We start from the raw sequence: 26317 nt of genomic DNA on the forward strand, positions 1-26317 counted from the left end.
GTTCTTCGAGGGCTCCATCTGTGTCTCCGCTGGTTCTGTCCAGTTCTCCTGTGTCTCTGCTGGTTCCCTCCAGTTCTCCTGTGTCTCCGCTGGTTCTGTCCAGTTCTCCTGTGTCTCTGCTGGTTCCCTCCAGTTCTCCTGTGTCTCCGCTGGTTCCGCCCAGCTCCCCTGTGTCTCCGCTGGTTCCGTCCAGCTCCCCTGTGTCTCCGCTGGTTCCGTCCAGTTCTCCTGTGTCTCTGCTGGTTCCCTCCAGTTCTCCTGTGTCTCCGCTGGTTCCACCCAGCTCCACCGGTGTCTCCGCTGGTTCCGTCCAGTTCTCCTGTCTCTCCGCTGGTTCCGCCCAGCTCCCCTGTGTCTCCGCTGGTTCCGTCCAGTTCTCCTGTGTCTCTGCTGGTTCCCTCCAGTTCTCCTGTGTCTCCGCTGGTTCCGTCCAGTTCTCCTGTGTCTCTGCTGGTTCCCTCCAGTTCTCCTGTGTCTCCGCTGGTTCCGCCCAGCTCCCCTGTGTCTCTGATGGTTCCCTCCAGTTCTCCTGTGTCTCTGCTGGTTCCCTCCAGTTCTCCTGTGTCTCCGCTGGTTCCGTCCAGTTCTCCTGTGTCTCTGCTGGTTCCCTCCAGTTCTCCTGTGTCTCCGCTGGTTCCGTCCAGTTCTCCTGTGTCTCTGCTGGTTCCCTCCAGTTCTCCTGTGTCTCTGCTGGTTCCCTCCAGTTCTCCTGTGTCTCCGCTGGTTCCGCCCAGCTCCCCTGTGTCTCCGCTGGTTCCGTCCAGTTCTCCTGTCTCTCCGCTGGTTCCGCCCAGCTCCCCTGTGTCTCCGCTGGTTCCGTCCAGTTCTCCTGTCTCTCCGCTGGTTCCGCCCAGCTCCCCTGTGTCTCCGCTGGTTCCGTCCAGTTCTCCTGTGTCTCTGCTGGTTCCCTCCAGTTCTCCTGTGTCTCCGCTGGTTCCGCCCAGCTCCCCTGTGTCTCCGCTGGTTCCGCCCAGTTCTCCTGTGTCTCCGCTGGTTCCGTCCAGTTCTCCTGTCTCTCCGCTGGTTCCGCCCAGCTCCCCTGTGTCTCCGCTGGTTCCGTCCAGTTCTCCTGTGTCTCTGCTGGTTCCCTCCAGTTCTCCTGTGTCTCCGCTGGTTCCGTCCAGCTCTCCTGTGTCTCCGCTGGTTCCGTCCAGCTCTCCTGTGTCTCCGCTGGTTCCGTCCAGTTCTCCTGTCTCTCCGCTGGTTCCGTCCAGCTCTCCTGTGTCTCTGCTGGTTCCGTCCAGTTCTCCTGTGTCTCCGCTGGTTCCGTCCAGCTCTCCTGTGTCTCTGAAGCTCCCACCCAGCCTCCCTCTCCCGCCTCCACTCAGACCAGCCAGTTCCTCAGCCCTGTCTCTGCTGGTGCCTGTCTGTCCCTCAACTCACCCTCAGGCTGCGCCATCAGGGAATGTGGATCTGTTTCTGGACTTCCAGGCTCCAGCTCCGCCCAGGCATGAGGATCCCCAGTCTCTGCCTCCATCCTCCAAGTCCTGGACTCCACCTCGGTCCTCCGACCCTTCGGCTCCACCTTGGCTCCTGGCTCCCTCGTCTCCACTGTGGCCCATCATCCCACCAGCTCCACCGGGCTCCCTCGTCCCTCCGGCTCCACCTTGGTCAGTCGTCGACCATCCGCCGTCTCGGGACTCCACTCCTCCGGCTTTGCCTCATCACTCTGTCCCTACAGCTCTGTCAGGCTCCTCCTTCCCTCCAACTCCGCCTTTGTCCTCTGTCGCTCCGGCTCCGCTGCAGTCTTCCGGATCCACATCTCCGCCTCAGTCGCCTGAGCCATCAGCTCCGCCTTGGCCCTCCGGATCCTCTTTGTCACCCTGGCTCTCCGTCTGTTTGGCTCCACCTGGGTCACCTCTGCCAGTAGCTCAGTCTCCATCACTCGTCCCCAGGGTGTCATCTGCCATCTCTCCACCATGGCTCCTCCCTCCTTCGACTCTGCCCTGGGGCCTCATCCTGGCTGGGCTCTTGACCACCATCTGGCTCCTCCTGCTTCAGGCTCCTCCCTGGCTCCTCCCTCCGTATATTCCACCCTGGCTATATGGACCTGACCCTTTTTCTATCGCCTGCTCTTCACCTGCCCCATGCCTGCCTCCTGAACCCCCACCCTCGCTCCTCTGTTGGACTCTTTTTAGGCACAAGGACACGCCTTTCCGGGAGGGGGGCGATATGTTACATGTTTCTTTATGTTTCTACCCATGGACTTTGTTATTGATTTCTCCCTATGCCTATGTTTGGTTTCTTCCTGCTCGTTCATCTAATCTGGTACACCTGTCTTTGTAATTACCCTCACAGTATTTAAGTCTTGAGTTCTTCCCTGTTTCTTTGTCTGCTATTATTTACGTTACGTGTGATTGGAATTACCCTGCTCGTTATCATCGTGTATTTGTCTTCATGGAATATATTAAAAGACTATTCTTTGAATATCCTGCCTTGTACTCTTCCATTCAGCCTCCAGAGCGTAACAATAACTGGTCGAGGAGCATTTTATCTGGTCCATACATAATTTTTGGTAGAGCTAACACTAACAGTACACATCATATGGCTGATTAATAATGAACAGCTTTGACTATTCTAGTCATTTCTGTGATAGACTCATGGGTACAGCATACAGTGATGTTCTAGAGATTTCTGTGCATCCAGCATTGTTTCCGTGGTTTGAGGAATTGGTGGTTTCTGTAATCCAGCATGGAGAGATGCTGTAAGTAAGGTACCAAAGTTATCTCTGGCACAAAGAGTCCATACTGGTAGCTTAAAAGTACATATTAGTACCTAAATTGTACATATTAGTATGTAAAAGGTACAAAGGTATAGCTTTTTAAAAGGTATCGCCCCAGAGACAGCGTTTGGAACTTTTTTCTGAGACTACATACAGTTTGTACCAGTCAAAGTTGTTTTATGTTTTTTAAACATGCTCACCAAGCCTGCATTTATTTGAACAAAAGTACAGAAGAAAAGTAAAGTTTTGAAATATTTTAACTATTTAAAATATTAAAATAACTGTTTTCTATTTGAATCACTGGAAAAAAAAAATGCTTCTCTTACTTAGATTTTTTGTCTTGTTTCCAGCCAAAATATCTAAATAATTCTTCAATCAAAAAGAATTTTCTAGACAAGTAAAAATGTTTGTCTTTTTCCAGAAAAAACTAATCAAAATTAAGTGTGTTTCTGCTTGAAGCAAGCAAAATAATCTGCCAATGCGGTAAGAAAAATAATCTTGTTTTCTGTTTGAAATAAGATTTTTTTCTTAATTTTGGAGCATCATTACTCCAGTCATCTCAAACAATTCTGATTATTATCAATGTTGATAATAATTTTGCCCTGTATTTTTGTAGCAATTGTGATGTTTATTTATATAAAAAAGAAAAGAAAGAAAAATTAAAAAAACTTCTGTATATGAGCATTATTAAATATATTTCACATGAAATATGAGGCCACTAAGAGGATGTGGTTTTTATGTGTGTGTGGTTTCAGTTAGATTTTGTAAATGCAAAATAAAATTCTGTATGAAAGTTATTGATGAATAATGATTTGTTTGATAAAATATTTATACACAGATTTCACATGCAAATGAATTTATGCACAAATGATGTGTTCATGTTCAAATCTCTGTTTGTGTTTTTGCATATTGATGCATTTAATAATTCATGGCCAAACAGATCTGTTCACAGTGAGAGTGTGTCTGTCATGATATATTTGCTGTGATGTGAGGCACACTAACCCTAATCTCAGATATTATTTAGGATGAATGATAGTGAATCAGGACAGGTCTTCTTCAGTGATTTTCCTCAAGATGTTTCAGACACTCACACTCAGAGGAAGTGTTTTTAACTCCCCAGTGAAAATAATTTATGAAAATTGATTTAAGTACATTTATGTTCTGCAAAGTATGCTACAAATACAATTTACATATTTATGTACTTGATAAAAATACACTGCAATTGTACTTCTGGTAAACTAAACTGGCATACTTAACTTATTTTGTGCTTAATGCATTTCAAAGGAGAAGTTCACTTCCAGAACAAAAATGTACATATAATGTACTCACCCACTTGTCATCCAAGATGTTCATGTCTTTCTTTCTTCAGTCGTAAAGAAATTATGTTTTTTGAGGAAAACATTTCAGGATTTTCTCCATATAGTGGACTTCTATGGTGCCCTGAGTTTGAACTTCCAAAATGCAGTTTAAATGCAGCTTCAAAGGACTCTAAACAATCCCAGCTGAGGAAGAAGGGTCTTATCTAGCAAAATGATCAGTTATTTTTTACACAATATACAATTTATATGCTTTTTAACCTCAAATGATCTTCTTGTCTAGCTCTAATTCAGCAAACCTTGACACAAACCTTCAATGACTAAATATGTTAAATAACACAAAATATATGTTATGTATTTAATCCCATTTAATTAACCAATGTCTTTGCTGCCGACCTTCAATGATCCAATTCAACCATACTAATAAGCAAATTACCTGGCCGGACTTGGGGCAACGGGGTCAGCGGGGGAGCGGGCTTCAAAGGGGGGGGGCACTTTGCCCCCTCCGATGCTTTTCTCCCCATCCCTAATGCTTCCCCTCTCCCGCTCCACAAACTAACATACAGGTAGAAGTTTTGTGGTGCGGGTGTGTCGCTGGGATGCGGAGGAGGTGGGACTCATCTGTCTCCTCGTGGCCTCCCGCATCCCAATCATACATTACAACTTAGATACTCTCATTACTTACTGTCACATGACACATACATATAGGGCCTTGGGGGTGGGCACACTGAACGGCATCCGGAGGGCAGTCTGTTCATTCAGCCTTCCCTCCGGTGCAAGTGCCCACTTCTCAATTTTAAGTTGCACATAGACATTGAGGGCTCTTAGGAGAGGTCGAGCTGACACGAGCTGGCGGAGGGTGGTTAGTGTCTTGCCCCTCCCCTGTTTTAAAGCACTTTAGAACAACACACACCAACACTACATTTGAGCGGGTGAGGTGAAGCATGGGGAAGTAGTATGATTTTGAAATTATTTTTTAAAGTTGAGGGGGAAAACTGCCTTAAACCGGAAAAAAAAAAAAAAAAAAAAAAAAAACAGAGCAAGACAAGATGAGCATTTGAGGTTAAAAAGTATATAAATTGTAATTAAAAAATGTACAAAAAAAAAAAAATGATAATTTTGCTAGATAAGACTCTTCTTCCTTGGCTGGGATTGTTTAAAGCTCTTTGAAGCTGCATTTAAACTGCATTTTGGATGTTCAAACTCAGGGCTCCATAGAAGTCCACTAGATGGAGAGAAATCCTGAAATGTTTTCCTCAAGAAACAATTTCTTCATGACTGCAGTAGGAAAGACATGAACATCTGTTATATACTGAAGTACATGTTATTGTGCTAAAGTGGAACAATTGCAAGTATACTTCAGCTACACATTAAAGATCTTGCATTTACAAACCAATTTTATACAGAGATCCTACAGTCCTTATTAACAGTGATAGTAAAACACATTTTACATTTACATTTACATTTATTCATTTAGCAGACGCTTTTATCCAAAGCGACTTACAATTGGGAATACAACAAGTGATTCATCCTAAGGAGGCAGATCGACATAGGAAGTGCTCAAAAATACCATATGTCAGGCGTTGTTAGATGAGTACGGGCTAGAAAGGGAAGATCAGGAAAGAGAGGAGAAGAATTTTTTTTTTTTTTTTATTGAGTCAGATAGTGTCGAAAAAGATGGGTTTTCAGCAGTCGCTTGAAGACAGTAATGGAGTCTGCGTTTCGGATGGGGGTGGGAAGATCATTCCACCAGGCAGGGACATTGAAGGAGAATGTTTTGGAAAGTGATTTCGTGCCTCTCTGTGGTGGTACAATGAGGCGTCTTTCACTAGAGGATCTCAGACTTCTGGAGGGAGTGTAGATGCGTAGTAGTGAATGGAGGTAGGCCGGTGATGAGCCGGTGGCTGTCCTATAGGCCAGCATCAGTGTCTTGAATTTGATGCGTGCTGTAACCGGTAGCCAGTGCAGGGATATGAAGAGAGGTGTGACATGGGCCTTCTTGGGCTCATTGAAGACGAGCCGTGCTGCTGCATTCTGAATCAGTTGTGCAGTTGTGCAGCATGCTCTGTTAGGAAGGGCCTGATCTTTCTGATGTTGTGGAATGCAAACCTGCAGGATCGAGCAGTTTTAGCTATGTGGTCTTTAAAAGTCAATTGGTCATCAAAGATTACACCAAGATTTCTGGCTGAAGTCGATGGGGTAATTGTTGATGGACCTAACTGGATGGAGAAGTCATGTTGTAAAGTTGGAGTGGCGGGAAAGACAAGGAGCTCAGTTTTAGCTAGATTGAGCTGAAGATGGTGTTCCTTCATCCATGCAGAAATATCCGCCAGGCAGCCAGAGATACTTGCAGCTACTGATGGATCATCTGGTTTGAAAGAAAGATAGAGCTGTGTGTCATCAGCATAGCAATGGTAGGAGAAGCCATGTGCCTGTATGATGGGGCCCAGAGATGTGGTATATATGGAGAAGAGGAGGGGTCCAAGAACTGATCCCTGAGGAACCCCAGTGACCAGTTGATGAGTTTTGGAAACCTCCCCTCCCCAGGCCACTCTGAAAGACCTACCAGAGAGATAGGATTTGAACCAGCGAAGTGAAGTCCCTGTGATGCCCAACGATGAGTCATTTTAGTCATGATAATAAGAAATTGTCACAAAATGACACATCTGCAGCTTCTTTACCTCGATAGGATTCATATTAGTGTATACTTTACAGTAGTATTATAAACTCTTAACGCAGTAATATGTACTTTAATGAAGCCTTCAGGAATTTTCAGGAGTTTTTCTGCAAGCTGAACACTTTCAGTATTTTATGTGTCTGTTTCTACATTATCTGATCTCTTTACATTTAACTGACATTCATTAATACATTTAACTCAGGTTTATGAACAATTTTATGCACAAAGGACTCAGAAGTGACTCATATTTACTTTGACTGCATGAGCAGAGTTTGTCATGAGCGTTGAGAAAGTGGTGTATCAGCTGATGAGATTCCCTCTCGTTTGGATTACATCTCTGTTCAAATGGACCTGCGGCTCACTTCACAGTCTTGAAGGCTCTTTGGGCTTGTCTTTGCTAAAGTGCTGCTGTCCCAGAGGAGTTGGAAGTGCTCCGCGAGCGCCGGTTCTTTCAGTCTGACTGACGGGCCGCAGCTCTACGCCAATTTGTCCCAAATCTCTGCGGCTCTCCTGGGCTCTCGCTGCTGTGAAGTGCTTGAGCGTTTTATCCAGCTAGAAGAGCTCGCTTCCTTCAGCCTCTTTGACCCCATTCTGTGAGTAAAGACGTGTACTGTACGGCTGCTGTGTGTGTGCTCTGTTCTTATTGAGGAATTCTCTGAACGCTGTGATATCAGTCACAGCATGACAATCAACTCAGAATATAAAGAATAATGTCAGTATTACTCCAGCTACATTCGATCATCTTCCTCCTGATATGTGGCAAAATTTCCAAATCTGATGAGGGTTAGCGGATTCAAATATATTTAACTTATATGCTAAATATATGTTTTAAACATTGAAGCTCAATGAAATATATTTTTGAAATAGAAAATATATTTAGTTTTAACCTACATATACCAAAATATGTTAGAATTGCAGGGGCAATAAAATACTTTAATTTAATTTAATTTAAAAAAAAAATGGCCAAAAATATTTTGGTATAAAATATAGGGCTGTCAAATGATTAATCACGATTAATCACATCCAAAATAAAAGTTTATGATTACATACTATATGTGTGTGTACTGTGTGTATGTATTATGTATATATAAATACACACACACATACATGTTTATTAAAGAAAAATATTTTAGATTAAATATATAAAATATTTATGATTCTATATATAATCTAAATTAAATACAAGTATAACTATTCATACATATAAATATTTTTTTTAATCTATAAATGTATGTGTGTGTATTTATAAATACATAATAAATATACACAGTAAACACACATTTAGTATGTAAACATAAACTTTTATTTCGTGTGTGTGTGTGTGTGTGTGTGAGTGAGTGAGTGAGTGTGTGTGTGTGTGTGTGTGTGTGTGTGTGTGTGTGTGTGTGTGTGTGTGTGTGTGCGTGTGCGTGTGCTTGTGCGTGCGCGTGAGTGTGTGTGTGTGTGTGTGTGTGTGTGTGTGTGTGTGTGTGTGTGTGTGTGTGTGTGTGTGTGTGTGTGTGTGTGTGCCTGCGTGCGTGCGTGCGTGCGTGTGTGTAAAACTGCTCAATCAGCATACTGCTGAAACCAGTAAATATTTCATATTTCATGAAACACTGTGCTGCAAGTTTCTGGTGAAAACTTCCCCAAAGTCATATAGCGTGTCCAAAAATATCTCCTGATGTTTGTTGACGTGAGTGTGGGAACTTGTATTTTTCTCTTAAATAAAAAGGTAATGGAATAAGAATAAGTGTGGTGTGCAGACGCGTGTTAATGATGCCGGGAAGCGCGTGCTGACGGCCATGGCTGGCGAGGCATCAGATGCGTTTGCTGGCTCAGGGAGAAATAAATTGGCAGGCAGAAAGAAAGAAATCAGGCATTCTGTGTTTATTGCGAGTGCATGTGCCACAGTCCACGCTCATTAAAACAGCACTGAAGACTCTGCTGGGCCAACTGCTTATTATATTGAGATTTAGTGATTGAAGAAGATATCTTTTAATTGAGTGCATAATTTATATATATTCACAGTATGATATTGTGTGGTCATATTTCACAACAAGAGCATCACAGTGTCTTCAGCTCCTAACCTAACCTGTTTACCACTCTATTTACTGCTAATATTGCTGACAGCTTTTATTTCGGAGTTTGTCAGTGTGTTTGGACTGCTAGTCATATCAGTTCATCTGCCTGATGAGGTTGTTATTTGTCAGAACAATTATGTTGAGAATAAATTTTGATGAGATGTTTCTTGCACAGGTTGCAAAGAATTATTATTTAGATTTTTAATGATAATCTTCTAGTTATTTATTGAACATTGCTGCTGCTTCCATTGTATACGTCCAAGATTTACAGTGATTTTACCGCAGTCAAGAGGGTTCCCTTTCGGGAACTCTACACTGCGTCATCAACGCTCTGGGGAATGCCATTGGCGAACCCGGCTCTGAATCAGTCTGCAACCAATAGGATGACGGGAGTGACGTCACCAACGTGATGACGTCATACGACCAGGAAGTATATAAGCATGTGCGTTTCAAACCGGCTTCAGCTTTTGTCATTCAGCGAAGCGCTCTATGTTGGTCTGTTTGTCTGGTTACTTGCATTGCTGTTTTTCTGTGCCAGTTTGCACAACTTTCTTTTGAGCAATGTCAAAAAGGGGAAAGAAATTTGTTATGGCGGTGCAGCAGTCACACAGACGGTGTGTTCCTCCTTGCCAGCGATTCATCGTTGGTGGGGATACACACAGTCTGTGTGTTCTCTGCATGGGAGCGGAGCATGCTCAGTCAGCCCTCGAGGGGGCTGGCTGTCCGCAGTGTGAGCGCCTTCCACTGCGGGTGCTCCGTTCCCGGAAGGCTCTCTTCGAGGAGGGAGCCTTCACTAGCGTTCCTCGCGGGTCTGGGCAGCTGCACTCGTGGGGTTCGCAGCTCGATCTGCTGGAGGGTATGGAGACGGGTGATCCCCTATCTCCTTCCTCACCCGGCGGATCGGTTGATCTCCTCTTGGATGCGGAAGCCCGCACTGCGGTTTCTTCCCCCCGAGAGGAGGTCTCAACACTACTCTTGTCTTCCTCCGAGGAGGTTGACGTAGAGAGTGTTGACCTCATCCAACCGCCAGTAAAATCCCCGCAGTTTGAGGAGCTCCTGGAGGTGGTGACTCGTGCGGTAGCCAGGCTCAACATCAGCTGGCCCGCCGAGCACAGTCAAAATGAGCCGCATGAAAGCAAACTAGATGAGCACTTTCTGCGGACACACAAGCCACGCCAAGGAAGGAGCCGCCCGTTTTTTCCCTGATCTCCACAGTGAGCTGTCGAGATCATGGGAAAAACCCTTCTCAGCCCGCGTCTTCACCCCTTCCTCCGGTTACTACGGTAACGTTGGGGGGGTAGAGGAGTGCGGCTATAAGATGATGCCCAGGGTTGAGCAGACGCTTGCGAGCTATCTGTCGCCCGCAGCGGCATCATCTTTGAAGGCTCCAACCTTGCCCACCAAGCCTTTAAAACTAACATCCAGCTTGCTGGGCAAGGGGTACGCGGCAGCAGGTCAGGCCGGTTCTTGCTTGCACACAATGTCTGTGTTGCAGGCGTACCAGGCTGACCTGCTTAAAGACCTAGACGAAGGCAGGGAGGTCAATGTGTCTGAGTTGAGGCGAACAGCAGATCTAGCTCTCCGTGCCACCAAGGAGACCGCCCGCGCTGTTGGGCGGTCTATGGCAGCCCTGGTGGTCGCGGAGAGACACCTATGGTTGTCCCTGTCCGACATGAAGGAGAAGGACAGGGCCCTTCTGCTGGACGCCCCACTCAAGTCTCCTGGTCTGTTTGGCGACTCGGTCGAGGCCGTCGTCAGCAGGTACCAGGAGGCCCGCAAACAAAGTGCGGCCTTCCAACAATACCTCCCTCGCCGTGTCTATTCTGGGGCTGCCGGACGGGAGCAGCCACAGCCGCGTACCAGCTCCTCACACCGCCAGACCCAAAAAGCTAGCGTGGCCGCTCGTGCCCCGCCAGATAGATCTAGGGGGCAGGGCAAGTCACGCTCCAAGTCGAGGGCCTCTAAGGCCAGGCCGGACCTGAGGGTCGTCCTGCAGTCGAAGAGGTCCTCGGCTAAGCGGCCCTGACTCTTATGTCTCAGGGCCATTGAGGGCAGCCCCTCTCGGGGGAGAAGCGGGTCTTCCACATTTTATGGTACCCACTCTCCCTCGGGGCCCTCAGGAGACCAGTCAGCTAACCCTGCCAGTGTTTCAGGGCGCGGCAGTCTCCCGCAAACCTCTGCTGGGGTTTCTGCCCGATTTCGTAGCGGACTCAGCAAGTTTGTCACCCCTACGGGGGTCCTCAGAGCAATTAGTTCAGGTGTCGCTTGCCAGTCAGCTGTTACAGGCCACCGAATTAGTTCCTCAAACTCTACCAGAGGCCAGTCTCGAGAGGCTGGTTCCCTTAGTACATTTTCTAGCAGCGTGGAAACTACTGCCAAATGTATCTTCATGGGTTCTCCGTACGGTAGAGAAAGGTTATCAAATCCAGTTCGGCGCTCCTCCGCCTCAGTTCAGCGGAGTATTTCCTACCCTGGTAGGCCCAGAGCAGGTTCTGGTCATGGAACAAGAAGTAAATTCTCTTCTAAGGAAGGGAGCCATCGAGGTGGTCCCTCCTCAGCACAGAGAATCCGGGTTCTACAGCCGGTACTTCATTGTTCCCAAGAAGGATGGAGGGCTGAGGCCCATCTTAGATCTCAGGCTACTGAACCGCTCAGTTATGAAGCTGAAGTTCAGAATGCTTACTGTCAAGCAGGTCGTGTCTCAAATCAGGTCCGAGGACTGGTTTGTCACGATAGATCTCAAAGATGCATATTTTCATATCTCCATCCTTCCTCAGCACAGGAAGTTTCTCAGGTTCGCTTTCAGGGGCGAAGCTTACCAATATCGAGTTCTTCCTTTCGGCCTAGCACTCTCACCCCGCACTTTCACGAAGTGTGTGGATGCTGCGCTGGCTCCGTTGCGACTCCAGGGCATCCGCATACTCAACTACATAGACGACTGGCTTATCCTAGCCAGCTCAGAACAGTTAGCGGCTCAGCATCGAGATGTTGTTCTCGCTCATATGAAAAATCTGGGGTTGAGGCTCAACGCCAAGAAAAGTGTGCTGTCTCCTTTACAGAGAACCACTTATCTAGGTGTGGCATGGGATTCGACCACGATGCAGGCACGAATGTCTCCTGCTCGGATCGAGTCGATCCTTACTGCAGTCAATGCGGTCAAGCTAGGCCTGTCACTCACTGTCAAACAGTTCCAAGTACTGTTAGATCTCATGGCAGCTGCAGCCAACGTAATACCTTTTGGGCCTGCTGCATATGAGGCCACTACAGTGGTGGCTCAAGACCAAGGGATTCTCCCCGAGGGGAAATCCATTCCGCAAGATCAAGGTCACGCGGCGTTGCCTTCGTGCCTTAGACATGTGGAAGAAACCTTGGTTCCTATCTCAGGGCCCGGTCTTGGGAGCTCCTTGTCGCCGCGTCACGCTAGAGACAGATGCATCCCTCACCGGGTGGGGAGCGGTCATGAGTGGCCGCTCGGCCTCCGGCCTATGGACCGGTCACCATCTCTTGTGGCACATCAATTGCCTAGAGATGTTAGCAGTGTTCAAGGCCTTGAGGCATTTCCTCCCAGACCTGAGAAACCGTCATGTGTTAGTTCGCACCGACAACACAGCGGTAGTATATTACATCAACCACCAAGGAGGTGTGCGTTCACGCCCCTTATTCAAGCTGGCGTACCATATCCTCCTGTGGTCCCAAGGGAAACTCCTCTCATTGAGTGCAGTTCATATCCCTGGGCATCTGAACATTGGAGCAGACATCCTGTCGAGGCAGGGGCCGAGGCCCGGGGAGTGGAAACTTCACCCCGAGGTGGTGAAGCAGATATGGAGAGTGTTTGGCCAAGCTCAAGTGGACCTCTTTGCGACTCAAGAGACTTCGCAATGTCCCCTTTGGTACTCTCTAACGCCTCCAGCTCCACTGGGGCTGGACGCTATGGTACAGACCTGGCCGAGGCTTCGTCTGTACGCTTTCCCCCCGATCGCTCTGCTCCCAGGAGTTCTAGAAAGAGTGCGCCGGTACGGAGTCAGTCTACTACTAGTAGCCCCGTACTGGCCGGCCCGAGTATGGTTCTCGGACATCATTTCCCTCCTCGACGGCTCTCCGTGGGAGATTCCGGTCAGGAAGGACCTTCTTTCTCAGGCTGGGGGCGCAATTTGCCACCCCCACCCAGAGAAGTGGAAACTATGGGTGTGGCCTCTGAGGGGGCACACCTCATAGACAGTGGTCTCCCAGCCGAGGTTGTGGAGACCATCCTTCACTCTAGAGCTCCCTCTACAAGGAAACTTTATGGCCTTAAGTGGAAGGTTTTCACTTCATGGTGTGAAGAGCGACACGCAGACCCAGTCCACTGCCCGGTTGGTACAGTGCTGGAGTTTTTGCAGTCTCGCCTCTCCATAGGGCTAGCCCACTCCACCCTGAAGGTTTACGTGGCGGCATTATCGGCCTTCCACACCCCTCTCGGTGGCATGTCAGTGGGCAAGAACCCCTTGGTCATACGTTTCCTTCGTGGTGCACTCAGGATAAGGCCTCGGGTGGTACCCAGAACTCCTTCTTGGGATCTCGCTGTGGTCCTTGAAGCCCTCTCTCGGCCTCCATTCGAGCCCATTGAGGAGATTTCAGATCGCTTCCTTACAATTAAGACGGCGCTGCTGTTGGCTCTTACTTCTCTGAGGAGAGTAGGAGACCTTCAGGCCCTCTCAGTGGCCCCTTCATATATCGACTTTGCGCCCGGTTTGGCCAAAGCGTTCCTCTACCCTAGACCAGGGTACGTACCGAAGGTTCCAACAGCAGTACCACAGCCAGTCACCCTACAGGCCTTTTATCCTCCTCCATTCGTGGAGAACGACCATCGGAAGTATAACTGCATGTGTCCAGTGCGAGCACTGGACACATACGTCCACAGAGCTGCCCTGTGGCGAAAGTCAGAGCAATTGCTAGTTTGTTACGGTTCCCCTAAGAGGGGGCTCCCGGCAACTAAGCATACTATCAGTAGATGGATTGTAGATGCAATAACTACTGCTTATGAGTCCTCTGGCCTCCCATCACCGATGGGCGTCAAGGCTCACTCTACTCGAGGAGTAAAAAAAGCTCCAAAGCTCTGCTAGCAGGTGTCCCCATTCAGGACATCTGCAGTGCGGCGGGTTGGTCCACCCCTTTGACCTTTGTAAAGTTCTATGAACTAGACCTAAGAGCTACGAGCTCGGCTGTCCTGAGCTGACAGCGAAGGCGCTATCCCTCGTGAGCCCGAGGGCCGAGGTAGATGTTCCCTCTTGCGCTGGGTGCTCCCCAGGCAGAGATGTAATTCCACTCGCGTCCTGGCAGTTTTCCAGGCGGAGTCAATTTAGTGTTCTGGCCAGAGTTTCCAGACACTTCTCGGGTCCCTGTTGTCCGGGTGCGCCCCGACAAAGGGATTACCCTTCCTCGTGTGCCTGAGGGCCGAGGATGCTTCTTAGTCTGGCTGGTCACCAGACGGAGGCCTATCACCTCGGGGCCTGAGGGCCGAGGTGGATAACTCTCCCTCTTCGCTGGGTGCTCCCCAGGCAGAGATGTTATTCCGCTTGCGTCCTGGCAAATTTCCCAGGCGAAGCAACCAAGCGTCCTGGCATACTCCCCAGGTGCTAGCTGTCCCTCTATGTCTGGCTGGTCCCCAGACTGAGGTAGACACTCTCCTCGTGAGCCCGAGGGCCGAGGCAGATCATATCCCTCTTCGCTGGGTACTCCCAGGCAGAGATGTAATCCCACTCGCGTCCTGGCAGTTTTCCAGGCGGAGCTAATTCAGTCCCTCTCATGCTGGCTGTTCCCCAGACAGAGTTTGGACTACTTTCCTCGAGCGCCTGAGGGCCGAGGTTCTTGCTATGATTCCTCTTGCGCTGGGCACTCCCCAGGCAGAGATGTAATTCTACTCGCGTCCTGGCTGTTTCCAGGCGGAGCTATTTCCCGTGCTCTGGCCAGAGTTTCCAGGCACTAATTGCATCCCTCTTGATCCGGATGCGCCCCGACAAAGGATTGCCCTCTCCTTGTGTGCCCGAGGGCCAAGGAGGACCCCTCTCTGGCTGGTGACCAGACTAGGGTGTATGACCTAACCTCGTGGGCTCAAGAGCCGAGGTTTACTCAATCCCTCTTCGCTGGGTACGTCCCAGGCAGAGATGTAATCCCGCTTGCGTCCTGGCACTCTTCCCAGGCGAAGCAACCTAGCGTCCTGGCATACTCCCCAGACGCTACCTGTCCCTCTACGTCTGGCTGGTCCCCAGACGGAGGTAGACACTCTCCTCGTGAGCCCGAGGGCCGAGGCGGATCATATCCCTCTTCGCTGGGTACTCCCAGGCAAAGATGTAATCCCGCTCGCGACCTGGCAGTTTTCCAGGCGGAGCTAATTCAGTCCCTCTTGTGCTGGCTGTCCCCCAGACAGAGTTTGGACTACTCTCCTCGAGTGCCTGAGGGCCGAGGTACTTGTTATGTTCCCTCTCGCGCTGGGTGCTCCCCAGGCAGAGATGTCATCCCACTCACGTCCTGGCAGTTTTCCAGGCGGAGTTCTTCTGGTCCCTCTTTTGCTGGTGTCCCCAGACAGAGCGACCACTTTCCTCGCGAGCCCGAGGGCCGAGGTATATGCCACTTCCCTCTCGCTCCGGCACTATTCCCGGACGGAGGTGTAATACTTCTCCTGTCCTGGCAGTTTCCCAGGCGGAGAACCGTCAGTGCTCCTGCAGGTAAGTATCAACGAGCACTGCCCTCTGATTCCGGGCTGGTCCCCCGGACAGAGGTGTACTGCCTCTCTTGCCCTGGTAACCCCAGGCAGAGAGCTTTTCCTGGCTTGATCCACCAGAAGCAGCGCTTCCCTTTTTTCTTCCCAGACAAACACCACTGGGTAGGAATTTGGAATTCTGGAGACGTGGGCATATCGTTTCCCAGAGCGTTGATGACGCAGTGTAGAGTTCCCGAAAGGGAACGTCTCAGGTTACGTATGTAACCCTGGTTCCCTGAGGGAACGAGACACTGCGTCATGGGCCATAATTCCCGCATTCCTACCGCGCATCGCTTCATTCCTGGAAGCTGAAGCCGGTTTGAAACGCACATGCTTATATACTTCCTGGACGTATGACGTCATCACGTTGGTGACGTCACTCCCGTCATCCTATTGGTTGCAGACTGATTCAGAGCCGGGTTCGCCAATGGCATTCCCCAGAGCGTTGATGACGCAGTGTCTCGTTCCCTCAGGGAACCAGGGTTACATACGTAACCTGAGACGTTTTACACTCTCGGCTATTGCTTTAGCAAACACAAGCTTTGGCTCAGAAAAACAGCCTTAAATCATGCATTTTTTGCAACTTCTGCCCCAAGCTTTTATTGCTGAATATATTCTGTTTTGCAAAGCATAATTTCAAATGGTGTGTCCTCTGACCTTCCATCATCATAGAAATACTGCCGCGCCCTGGAGAGAATGAGCGTGATCAAATAACCTTACGCTTTTAGACCCTTTACAGAAATTCCACATCAAACTTTCATAACAGTTTAGTCAGCAAGTATGAAACACTCCGGAGAAGATGGAATGCAGTCCGCTCCATAAAAACACAAACCTAATGCAACAACACTGAGATTAAGTGTTACAATAAATGATACATACATACATATATTTGTAAATATATTTGAAACTATACATGGCTAAAAATAAATATTTGCTAAAATAATGTTTTTGATTATATATATATATATATTAAGCCTTTTTTAAATATATTTCTGCAAATATATTTTAAAAGCATTTAAAATATATTTACCCTCCATATATTGTGGTCCAAAAAAAGAAATAAGTGTAGAAAAAAAGAAAGAAAAAAGATCAACATTATTAAATATTTATAAATCTTATTTTGATCTCTAATGGGCTATTCCATCCACATCTAGCCTTAATCTAGACTACTGTAAGGAAATGTATTTTCTTCCACCTGAAATACATTTTGAAATATATTTTGCAAAATATATTTCATCAAGCTTTACTGTTTGCAACATATAATTTTCATATATTTAAATTATATTTTGGCCGGAATATATATGTATTTGGCTATAAATGTTTATTGCAAAAGCAATAGTATAACGTGAAGATGCAAGGCGTCTGAACCCCAGCAGGTGAAGTGTAAAGTGAATGTGCTGATCATCTTACTGTAGGTCAGATGTGCTACACTCTTTGGACACGCGTGTGGGTGATGCTAATAAACGCTGTCATATTCTGAGTTCATTGGGTGAACGGCTGGCCTTACAATTTATGATGACTTCTCACGGGGCCGGCTTGTGCCAGGCCTATTCAACACTATCTTTCCCTTTTCTACTGGATACTGGAATGATTTCTTCAGGCGGTTCACATGTTTAGGCAGTTCTTTTGTACTTTTTTTGTGCTTTCATCTTATTTTGATTCATGATTGGCTCCCAGATCCCACAAGCATTTCCTGTCTTATTGCAGTATATTCTGCCATTTGTTCTTCCCACACATGCTCCAGTAAGAACCCATAGTTCATGTGGCTGGGCTGGATTTGGAAGCGGTGGGGAGATGCTCTCGAGGGCCCCACACATCTACAATTGCATAAGCAGCTTTTCATGGGCTATTTTCAGTTGCCGCAGCACAACTCAGTGTAGGGCTTTGCGTAGAAGCTCCAGTTTAGTCTGCTTATAATGTTTTCCTAAATGGAGACTACACAGTCATGTCATTAAACCTCACTTTTCTTGAGTGGATTTAAAAGTCACAGCGCAGACGTACAGTAAAGCGAAATGTCATTCGCCTACCTTTAACTACACTGAGACATTTTTGTATCAGTTTGACAAGTTTCTGATGAAGAATTTTTGAAAGAAATGTGTTATGATGATGAGCTCTAAATCATTATTGCAACAAATTACCACTCTATTCTATCTGTTCTGAAAAAGTCTAAAAAAGACCCTCTTCTCAAAACAGAATAATGCATGCGTAAATACAAAATGTTCTCAATTACCTGAGAAGCTAAATAAATAAATAAAAAAAGGCATATCAAGAAGTTCCCCTTCAAGGGAACTCACGCTGCATCAGAAGTAGTGACACTATGGGAGCACTTATGCATGACTGTCTCTTAAAAGCATGAGTGAAATCCATCCAATAGCATGGTGGGACACCACCCCATAACATACAACGTCATAACTAGGTTCAATAAATAGCACCCAGACCAAACATTGTCAACGTATGTGTCTTCACTCTGTGTGAAATATGTTTGTTTTACTCTGTGTTGTTTGTCCCTGTGCCAGTGTACAAACCAAAAAATTGTGTACAGTGGCGACCAAACAGCAGCTGTTCATTCAAAAAGAAAGTTTGATGTACATTCCTTGCCTGCTAAAGTACAACCTCCGGAGTGGACTCGGACTGCTCCTGGATTGAAGCAGGCTCTGGAGTGGACTCTGAAGACTCCTGGACTGGAACTGACTCTGGAGTGGACTCTGAAGACTCCTGGACTGAAGCAGGCTCTGGAGTGGACTCTGAAGACTCCTGGACTGGAGCCGACTCTGGAGTGGACTCTGAAGACTCCTGGACTGAAGCAGGCTCTGGAGTGGATTCTGAAGACTCCTGGACTGGAACTGACTCTGGAGTGGACTCTGAAGACTCCTGGACTGAAGCAGGCTTTAGATACCACTAAACTGTGGTAAAAAGAGAATTAACAACTCCAATAACCCTGAGCCTGAAGTCCCTCCATCCCACACTAGGGGTGAGGTTCATCCAGGCAAACATGCTGCATGGTGCATGCCATTGGACTGATTTCTTGTGTGCTTCAAGACACCATCATGCAGAAGTGTTCCCAGACCATCACTAGCTTCTGATACAGTGTTTTGTTCCCTTTTCAAGGAACCATGGTTACATTCATGACCTTAGGCATTTTATTAACTCTGAAGCATTTCCTTAGATCTGTAATTGTCCCTTATTAGCATTATGTTTGCAGGCCCAACTTCCTGGAAAAAAGAATCTCATCAACCTGTTAAATATACACTACTTGTTAAGAGATTATGTGTGACAGTGTGACATAATATCATCACAATAGCTTGTTGGATAAATATATAATGGGAAATACAACTCTTAATGATATTTTCATGTCGTCAAGAGTGGGATTTGTTAAAGAGTTGTGGATATAGTCTTGAGGGCAGCACTTCAGCAAAATTTTCATCATTAAAGGGGGCATAACACACACAGCTTCACAGTCTCATGTTAATCTTGAGTACCTATAGGGTAGCACTGCATCTGTCATTTCTCCAAAAAGTCTTTAGTTTTATCATATTTACAAAAGAAACATACAGCTTTATGATTCTCTCCAAAAACAGCTGAGGTCCTAGAGGCACGCCATGGGCAGAGTTAAAGATTGACGAGAACTCATGCGCCAGAGAAACAGATATTTGATGGCGTTTAACTTACCATCTGCAGTTCTGAATCATGAGCGGGATCTTTTATAGCTGGTACTGCTCCATCTTTTAGTATCAAACCATGTGCAAATCCAGCGTCGGACTAAGCCTTGTTTATAAAATCTTTGTCAACAAACACACTTGCAAAACTCAGTTTATGCCCCAAAATACTGCATCATTCACTGCCCACTGTTCCACCCTTCAGGATATCATAAAAAGCCATGATCAAAAAAAACTTCCCGAAACTTGTAAGACACCGGGAAGTGTGTATTTGGCACATAAACACTCTGTTATATGTCCAAATCATTTTTTAAAACTCTGGCCATGTTTAGCATGAGAATCCAACTTTAACAGTATAAATAACGTAACATGCATGAAACAGCATTGGACCCCCCAATTAATGAATAACTATACAGGAACAAATTAATAAAGCAATATTAACATCCCACAGACTACCATTACCTAACAACAAACTCAAAAGTGAACATGTGCATTTAATTAGACTATTCACAAATTCATTAAGTACTATTTTTCCATAGTTAATGTAAAGACTAATTAAAGTTTCATGACTAGCACTGCATTAACATTCAACTGCTATTGTTAAACAACTACAAAAGATTGTGCACATTATCTATAGATAATAGCAGACGTTGTAAAAAAAAATAATAGGCCTACACTCTTAAAAATAAAGATGCTTTAAAAGGTTCTTTACAGTGTGTTCTACCTCAGTTTATTTTTGAATATCTCAAACTTGTATGAATGGTTATATGATTTATGAGTATGGCCACTGGTAATGAGTCCAGTGTTACTACATCATTCTGAAAGAATTACTACTCATCTGGAGCAGTATTCTAGGATAAAGATCCTGGTAATGTTACCATATTACCTTCTGAAGGACTGATCAGAGAGTGGGTGAGAGCCCGTGAAGGGCAGTGAAAGGGTGCAGAGCTTGAGTGTGAGACGCACACCCCGAGGCACAGCGGAGAACAACAACACAACGGGGGAATTCAGCCTTGTTTGAGAAGCTGTGGATGTTTACTTCAGATGTGTGTTCATATGGCAGCAGAAGGACGTAACAGCGAACCGAAGTTTGGTGTCGTGTCAGCCTTACTAGCTCCATGCTAGACTAACTGGATTAGTGCGGTGCAGCGACTCTTGATTGGCCTCGTTTCATTATACTGAAATCCATGTAAATAACTCAATTATGCAGAAAGAGTTTAATGGATCATGCCCACATTTTTCATTACATAATGCGTGTTATTATTATCAGTTGCTTTAATGCTGGATTTATGAGTTTGTAAAGCTGTGTTTGTACAGTAATATAAATCAGTGTATATCACTGCTGGAGAGTTTGCATGGCAATTGACATGACATGTTAGCCTACACTGTGTCTGTCACGGGGAGCGTGGAAATGGAAGTTGAGCTGAGCAGAAGAGTTATATTGAAGGAGAAGTGATGAAAGTGTGAATGTGAATGAAGGGACACCACGTCCTCGCTGTGCGGAGGAGAAGTGATGGGTCCAGATGCGTTGGGTCAGGTGTCATGACGGATCTGGACCCCGAGGACAGCTGGTGCTCGCTTGAGAAAGAGAGACACAGATCCACTGTCACTGCCGTGAGTCTGGAGTCCGTGACACGACGGTCAGGACGAGCAACCTTTCAAGATCCTCCGTGTGCTTCCTGCGAGCCCTGAAGCACAGATCAATAGTCAGTCCGGCAGAAGACTTATATATGATTCTTAATTGCTATCATCTGCCTGATACTTGGAGCGTTTGAGCAATTCTCAGTAGAGAGAAGATTTTTTCCTCCTTTTCCAAACTGCAGGCGAAGACTCACAGATCTTTAAACTCTCTTTTAAGCTCTGCCTGGGGACGAATGATGAACATTTTCCTATAGTTAAATAGCATAAAATGACAGCACATTATCAAACCAAACACTAACAACTCATGATACTGGGTTTGATTTAGCTTGAAGTGGAATTCATCTTCATTCTGACTCTTTGTTTAGTATGAAGTATTTAATCCGAAAGTAAAACGATATACAGTTTGCACATGAATGATCTGTTCATACTGAAAGAAACAGCGTTACGTGGAAAAACACAAACTACATACAAACAAAGCAATTAAAAAAAAAATATATATATATATATATATATATATATATATATATATATATATATACACACACATTGCTTTGTTTGTATGTAGTTTGTGTTTTATTCCACCTAACGTAATATTTTGTATGTATATATATATATATATATATATATATATATATATATATATATATATACAATAAGAAATGAATGATACAGACTTTAGCATTTAACTCACATGAGCAGCAAAGTGTTGATAAAGTTTAAATTCATAAAGTGTATTTTATAATGCAGTGGATTAATTATTGCATGTTCGTATGAAGTTCAGATTTTGGATATCCCAGAGTGTTTGAATATAGAATATGTGAATATTAATATATAATCTGTTTTGCATGAGTGAGAGTAAAGAGTGCTGTTGCTGCAGAATCTGCCTCTCTTTGCTGTCTTTACTTAGACTTCATAATGTGTGTGTGTGTGTGTGTGTGTGTGTGTGTGTGTGTGTGTGTGTGTGTGTGTGTGTGTGTGTGTGTGTGTGTGTGTGTGTGTGTGTGTGTGTGTGTGTGTGTGTGTGTGTGTGTGTGCTCAAACACTCACTGATGCTCCAGAAGGAAACATGATGCGTTAAGAGCCAGGGGTGAAAACTTTTGAACAGGATGAAGATGTCCATATTGTTCTTATTTTGTTTAAATATATATGTTTTTTTTCATTTAGTACTGTCCTACAGAAGCAACAGAAGATACTTGCATGTTTCCCGGAAGACAAATTAAGTACAATTTACCTTGATCTTCAAATTTCCCCGGCTCTTAATGTTTCCCTCTGGAGCATCAGCGAATGTTTGAATCTTTTTTAATAGTTGTCTTTCAGTCTCTCAGTTGTCCTCAGTGTGAAAAGATGGAGCTCAAAATCGTACAGACATTCCTGGAAAGGGTTCAAATATGCAAAAGATGCTGGAAAACGGAAGAATCTACAGGACCTGCAGGATTTTTCTGGAGAACAGAGCTCAGTTTAACTGTTCAGAACAAACAGAAGAAACTCATGAACAGCCATCACAAAATAAAAGAACAGTAGGTCATCCAGATAACAAACGCAGTATTAAGAACCAAGGGTTCCCAAACTTTTGCATGGGGTTATTTGAATAATTCCAGCTATTTTTTTGGTCTTGTGAACTACATGTAAACATCATTTATCTAAAATATCTTACTCAGGACACTACTAAATAAAAAAATAACATTCCTTTTTAAATAATCTCTTTTATTTTGTTAAAATTATTTACACACTGCAAAAAATGCTTTTCTATCTTAGATTTTTTGTCTTGTTTCCAGCCAAAATATCTAACAATTCTTAAATCAAGAAGGATTTTCTAGACAAGTAAAAATTATTTTCTTGTTTTCATAAAAAACAACTCAAAATTAAGTGAGTTTTTGCTTAGAACAAGCAAAACAATCTGCCAATGGGGTAAGAAAAAAAAATCTTATTTCAAACAGAAAACAAGATTATTTTTCTTACCCCATTGGCAGATTATTTTGCTTGTTTCAAGCAAAAATGTACTTGATTGACTTTTTTTTCTGAAAACAAGACAATTTTTACTCATCTAGAAAATCCTTCTTGATTTAAGAATTTTTAGATATTTTGGCTGGAAACAAGACAAAAAATCTAAGCTAGAAAAGCATTTTTTTGCAGTGCACTTTCACAGATTCTGCAGGGGTTTCCCTAACTTTTCACTGCAAAGAAATGCTTTTCTTACTTGTCTTGTTTCCAGCTAAAATATCAAAACATTCTTACAGTTTTTTATAATCATTTTTGCACTAATAACAGAACCGTAATGTCATTTTTCAAAACTCTAGACACATAATTCACAACCAATGATCAAAATGCACATTTTTCAAACCACTTAACACATTTTTCAAATGCTTGGATACAATACATATAAGCCAAAGATCATTTGTTCATTGAACTTAAATCACCTGTTCAAAATGACACAACATCAAAGTATTACTATTTCAAAATGCAACTCACACATTACATCTGAGATGAGTGTGCATTCATTTCATTACAAAGATTGAACTATCAGTTGATACATCTGCTAAGATGATAAGTAACTGTTGCATTACCCTTGAAGCATAGCTTTTATGGAAAATAGTGCATGTTTCAGGATAGATCATTTGACACCAGTTACCACAGAATATGACCCAGATGGACCACACTACACTCTCAGAAAAAACGGTACAAAGCTATACCTTTTAGGGTACAAGTAGCTGTCACTGGGGTGTTACCAAGGGTACAATTTTTTGGGTACATAATTGTACAATAAGGACCCATTGTGTACCTTTATATGTTTTGTTGCCCAGGAACAAAATTGTACCTCTGCAGTTTTTTTTTTTTTTTTTTTTTTTTAACTGTATCTATGGATGTCAGATTTCATTCTTTATCAGATATGGTTTCTATGGCCCCATGTACCTCTTTTACAGAACACATTTTCATATTCAACATTACTGAATGCAAGATGTCATTTTTATGTTATTGCTTTTGTGGTTTTAATGAGTTAATGGCTACCCTGGTAAAAAAAAAAAAATGTATAAAGAACGTTGGTACACAAATTAGCCCTGCTGAAAAAAAAAAAAAAAAAAAACATCCAAAACTAGCCTAGGCTGTTTGGCTGGTTTTAGCTGGTCATAGCTGGTCAGCAGGCTGGTTTTAGAGGGGTATTGGCCACTTTTCTGTCTGGTCAGGCTGGGAAACCACCAGCTAAAACCAGCCTGACCAGGCTATGAGACCAGCTAAAACCAGCTAAGACCAGCCAACCAGCCTAGGCTGGTTTTAGCAGTTTTATTTTCAGCAGGGTACAGTATACTGTAAACTGTATTCTGTACCCTGCTGACAAAAAACAGCTAAAACTTTGAATCTAATTTTTTTTCTTTAGAAAACCTATGCTGAGATTTATTTTATCAGTAAATTCCACATTACAGTATTTCAATGATACCACTGTGTCTGTACTGTTCTCAGTCTACAGTAAAAAAAAAAAAAGGAAACCTGAATCACATATTTTGTACAACTATATTTAATGATTGTACTAGCAAAAACACATTGAAACTATGGGTAACTTGTGTATGGGTGATCTAAAGTAATGTTCCTATAATATTTCATAATAAATTAGTTTTTTGAAAAAATGCTTCTGCTAATGCAAGGCTTCTTTAAAGATATAAACGCAATATGCAAAGTTTTGAACACTGGACAGCTTGTGTTACAAATAATGACTGTTTTGAGTTTTGTATCTAGAGTTTTGAAAAATGACATTAAGGTTCAGTTATTAGTGCAAAAACGATTGTAAAAAACTGTAAATCAAGCAGGATTTTCTAGACAAGTAAAAAGTTTCAAACGAGTTTAAAAAAAAACTAAACAAAAAAACAAGTCAAGAAGTCAATGTGTGTGTTTTTGCTTGAAACAAGCAAAAAAATAATCTGCCAGTGGGGTAAGAAAAATAATCTTGTTTTCTGTTTTTCTGTTCTTACCCTATTGGCAGATTATTTTACTTTTTCTAAGCAAAAACTCAATTTTGACTTGATTTTTCTGAAAACAAAAAAAGATATTTTGGCTGGAAACAAGTCAAAGCATTGAAGAAAGAAAAGCAGTTTTTGCAGTGTTGCATTAAACTGTAAATGATTTAAATCTTCTGACACAATCTCTAAGCAGGAGGTTTTTTAATCGACCAAGTAAAACTGAAAGAGTGAATATGTAATATGTGATGTAATGAGCCTGTATCAGTGGTTTCTCGAGCACAGACACACGGATGTAGCAGAGGTGAGAGGAGGTGCTGAAGTACAGCAGTGGGAGGAACAATCTCCTCAAACAGATACGGATGAGCTGTGCCTCTGACAGGACACAATACTGATTCTGACTGTAATTCTCATAGGGTTAGGGTTAGGGTTAGGGTTAATTTACTCATAGAGCTGTCGAAAGAGATTCAGCCCTGATTCTCCATAAGTCAGGGTCTCGTGTCACCCCTGAGGTCCTGCTCAGATAGCAAGTTAGGTGCCTTATATAAGGCCCAAGGCTTTCAGTTCGGGTAGTTTTTATCTATAGTTAGAACAGGAGAAAAGTGAACGTAAGTTTGCCAGAGGCTAATGACAGTTTGCTGCAGAGATTTGGGCTAAAGATTTATTTCAACCAACAGAGCCAGTTACACTCCAACAATGTAATTTCAGCATCAAGAGGACTTAATTTTCCTAACTGTTTATTTGTTAATAAATGGAGCTGTTAGAAAGTAATTCTGCCCATGAAAAATTCAGAGTCAGCAAAAGAAATAGTGCTGTGTTTTTTGTAACTGCATTGCTCTAGAGACACTGTTAAACACAGAGAGAGGAGAAAGCTGCTCCTGATCACCAGTGTTCCCATAAAACATCAGTGTGTTTGTCATCTCTAAGTGTTATTGACAGTGTGTTTGAGCTGATGCTGAGGGATGTGAGCGTGAGCTGATGAGGACCTGTGGATTCAGAGAGAGCGCGCTTCTGTTGACGTGAATGATGGCTTGATTTGCATGCTAAAGCGGCAGCTGCCCCGCAAGATGGATGGGGCGCTCGCTTCAGCCCTCACCCCTTCGGCAGAGCTCCTGCACAGTACAGACACATCATTATATCACACTTATACAGTCAAGCCAAACTCTCTGAAAAAACAAAGCCTGTTTGTCCTGATAATTTGCTCAGTGGACACACTCAGGGATTCAGGTTTAGATAGGGTGACCATATTCTGAGAATCCAAAAAGAGGACACCCCCCCCCCCCCAAACGCTTTTAGAAATCACACATTTATTTAAATTCTCTTTCTGTTTGAACTCTTTCTGTTTTTTTTTTTGTTTGTTTGTTTGTTTGTTTTTTTTGCAATTCGTCTGTGAAACTACATTTGCGTTTCGGCATGTTAGTGACACACAGCTCTTGCAGCGCAGCTCCTCGTTTGTTTTGTTTTGACAACTGGGTCTTTCACGTCATCAGACAGGTACCTCAGAATAATGCCGGTGGGCAGTGACTGCATTTAAAGTGTTGAATTAATGACGGTCAGTG

At 44.3% G+C, this 26317-nt stretch overlaps 1 protein-coding gene and 1 pseudogene across 1 annotated transcript in view; one reads left to right on the plus strand and one right to left on the minus strand.

Annotated features, from left to right (window-relative positions):
• il1rapl2 (interleukin 1 receptor accessory protein-like 2) overlaps window positions 1-26317 on the plus strand; it is a 336038-nt gene that overhangs the window by 273409 nt on the left and 36312 nt on the right. The window lies entirely within an intron of this gene.
• On the minus strand, window positions 5625-6665 carry LOC141288941 (uncharacterized; annotated as a pseudogene).

Source organism: Garra rufa, chromosome 16, assembly GCF_049309525.1.
Source record: "Garra rufa chromosome 16, GarRuf1.0, whole genome shotgun sequence".
NCBI classification, from domain to species: domain Eukaryota; kingdom Metazoa; phylum Chordata; class Actinopteri; order Cypriniformes; family Cyprinidae; genus Garra; species Garra rufa.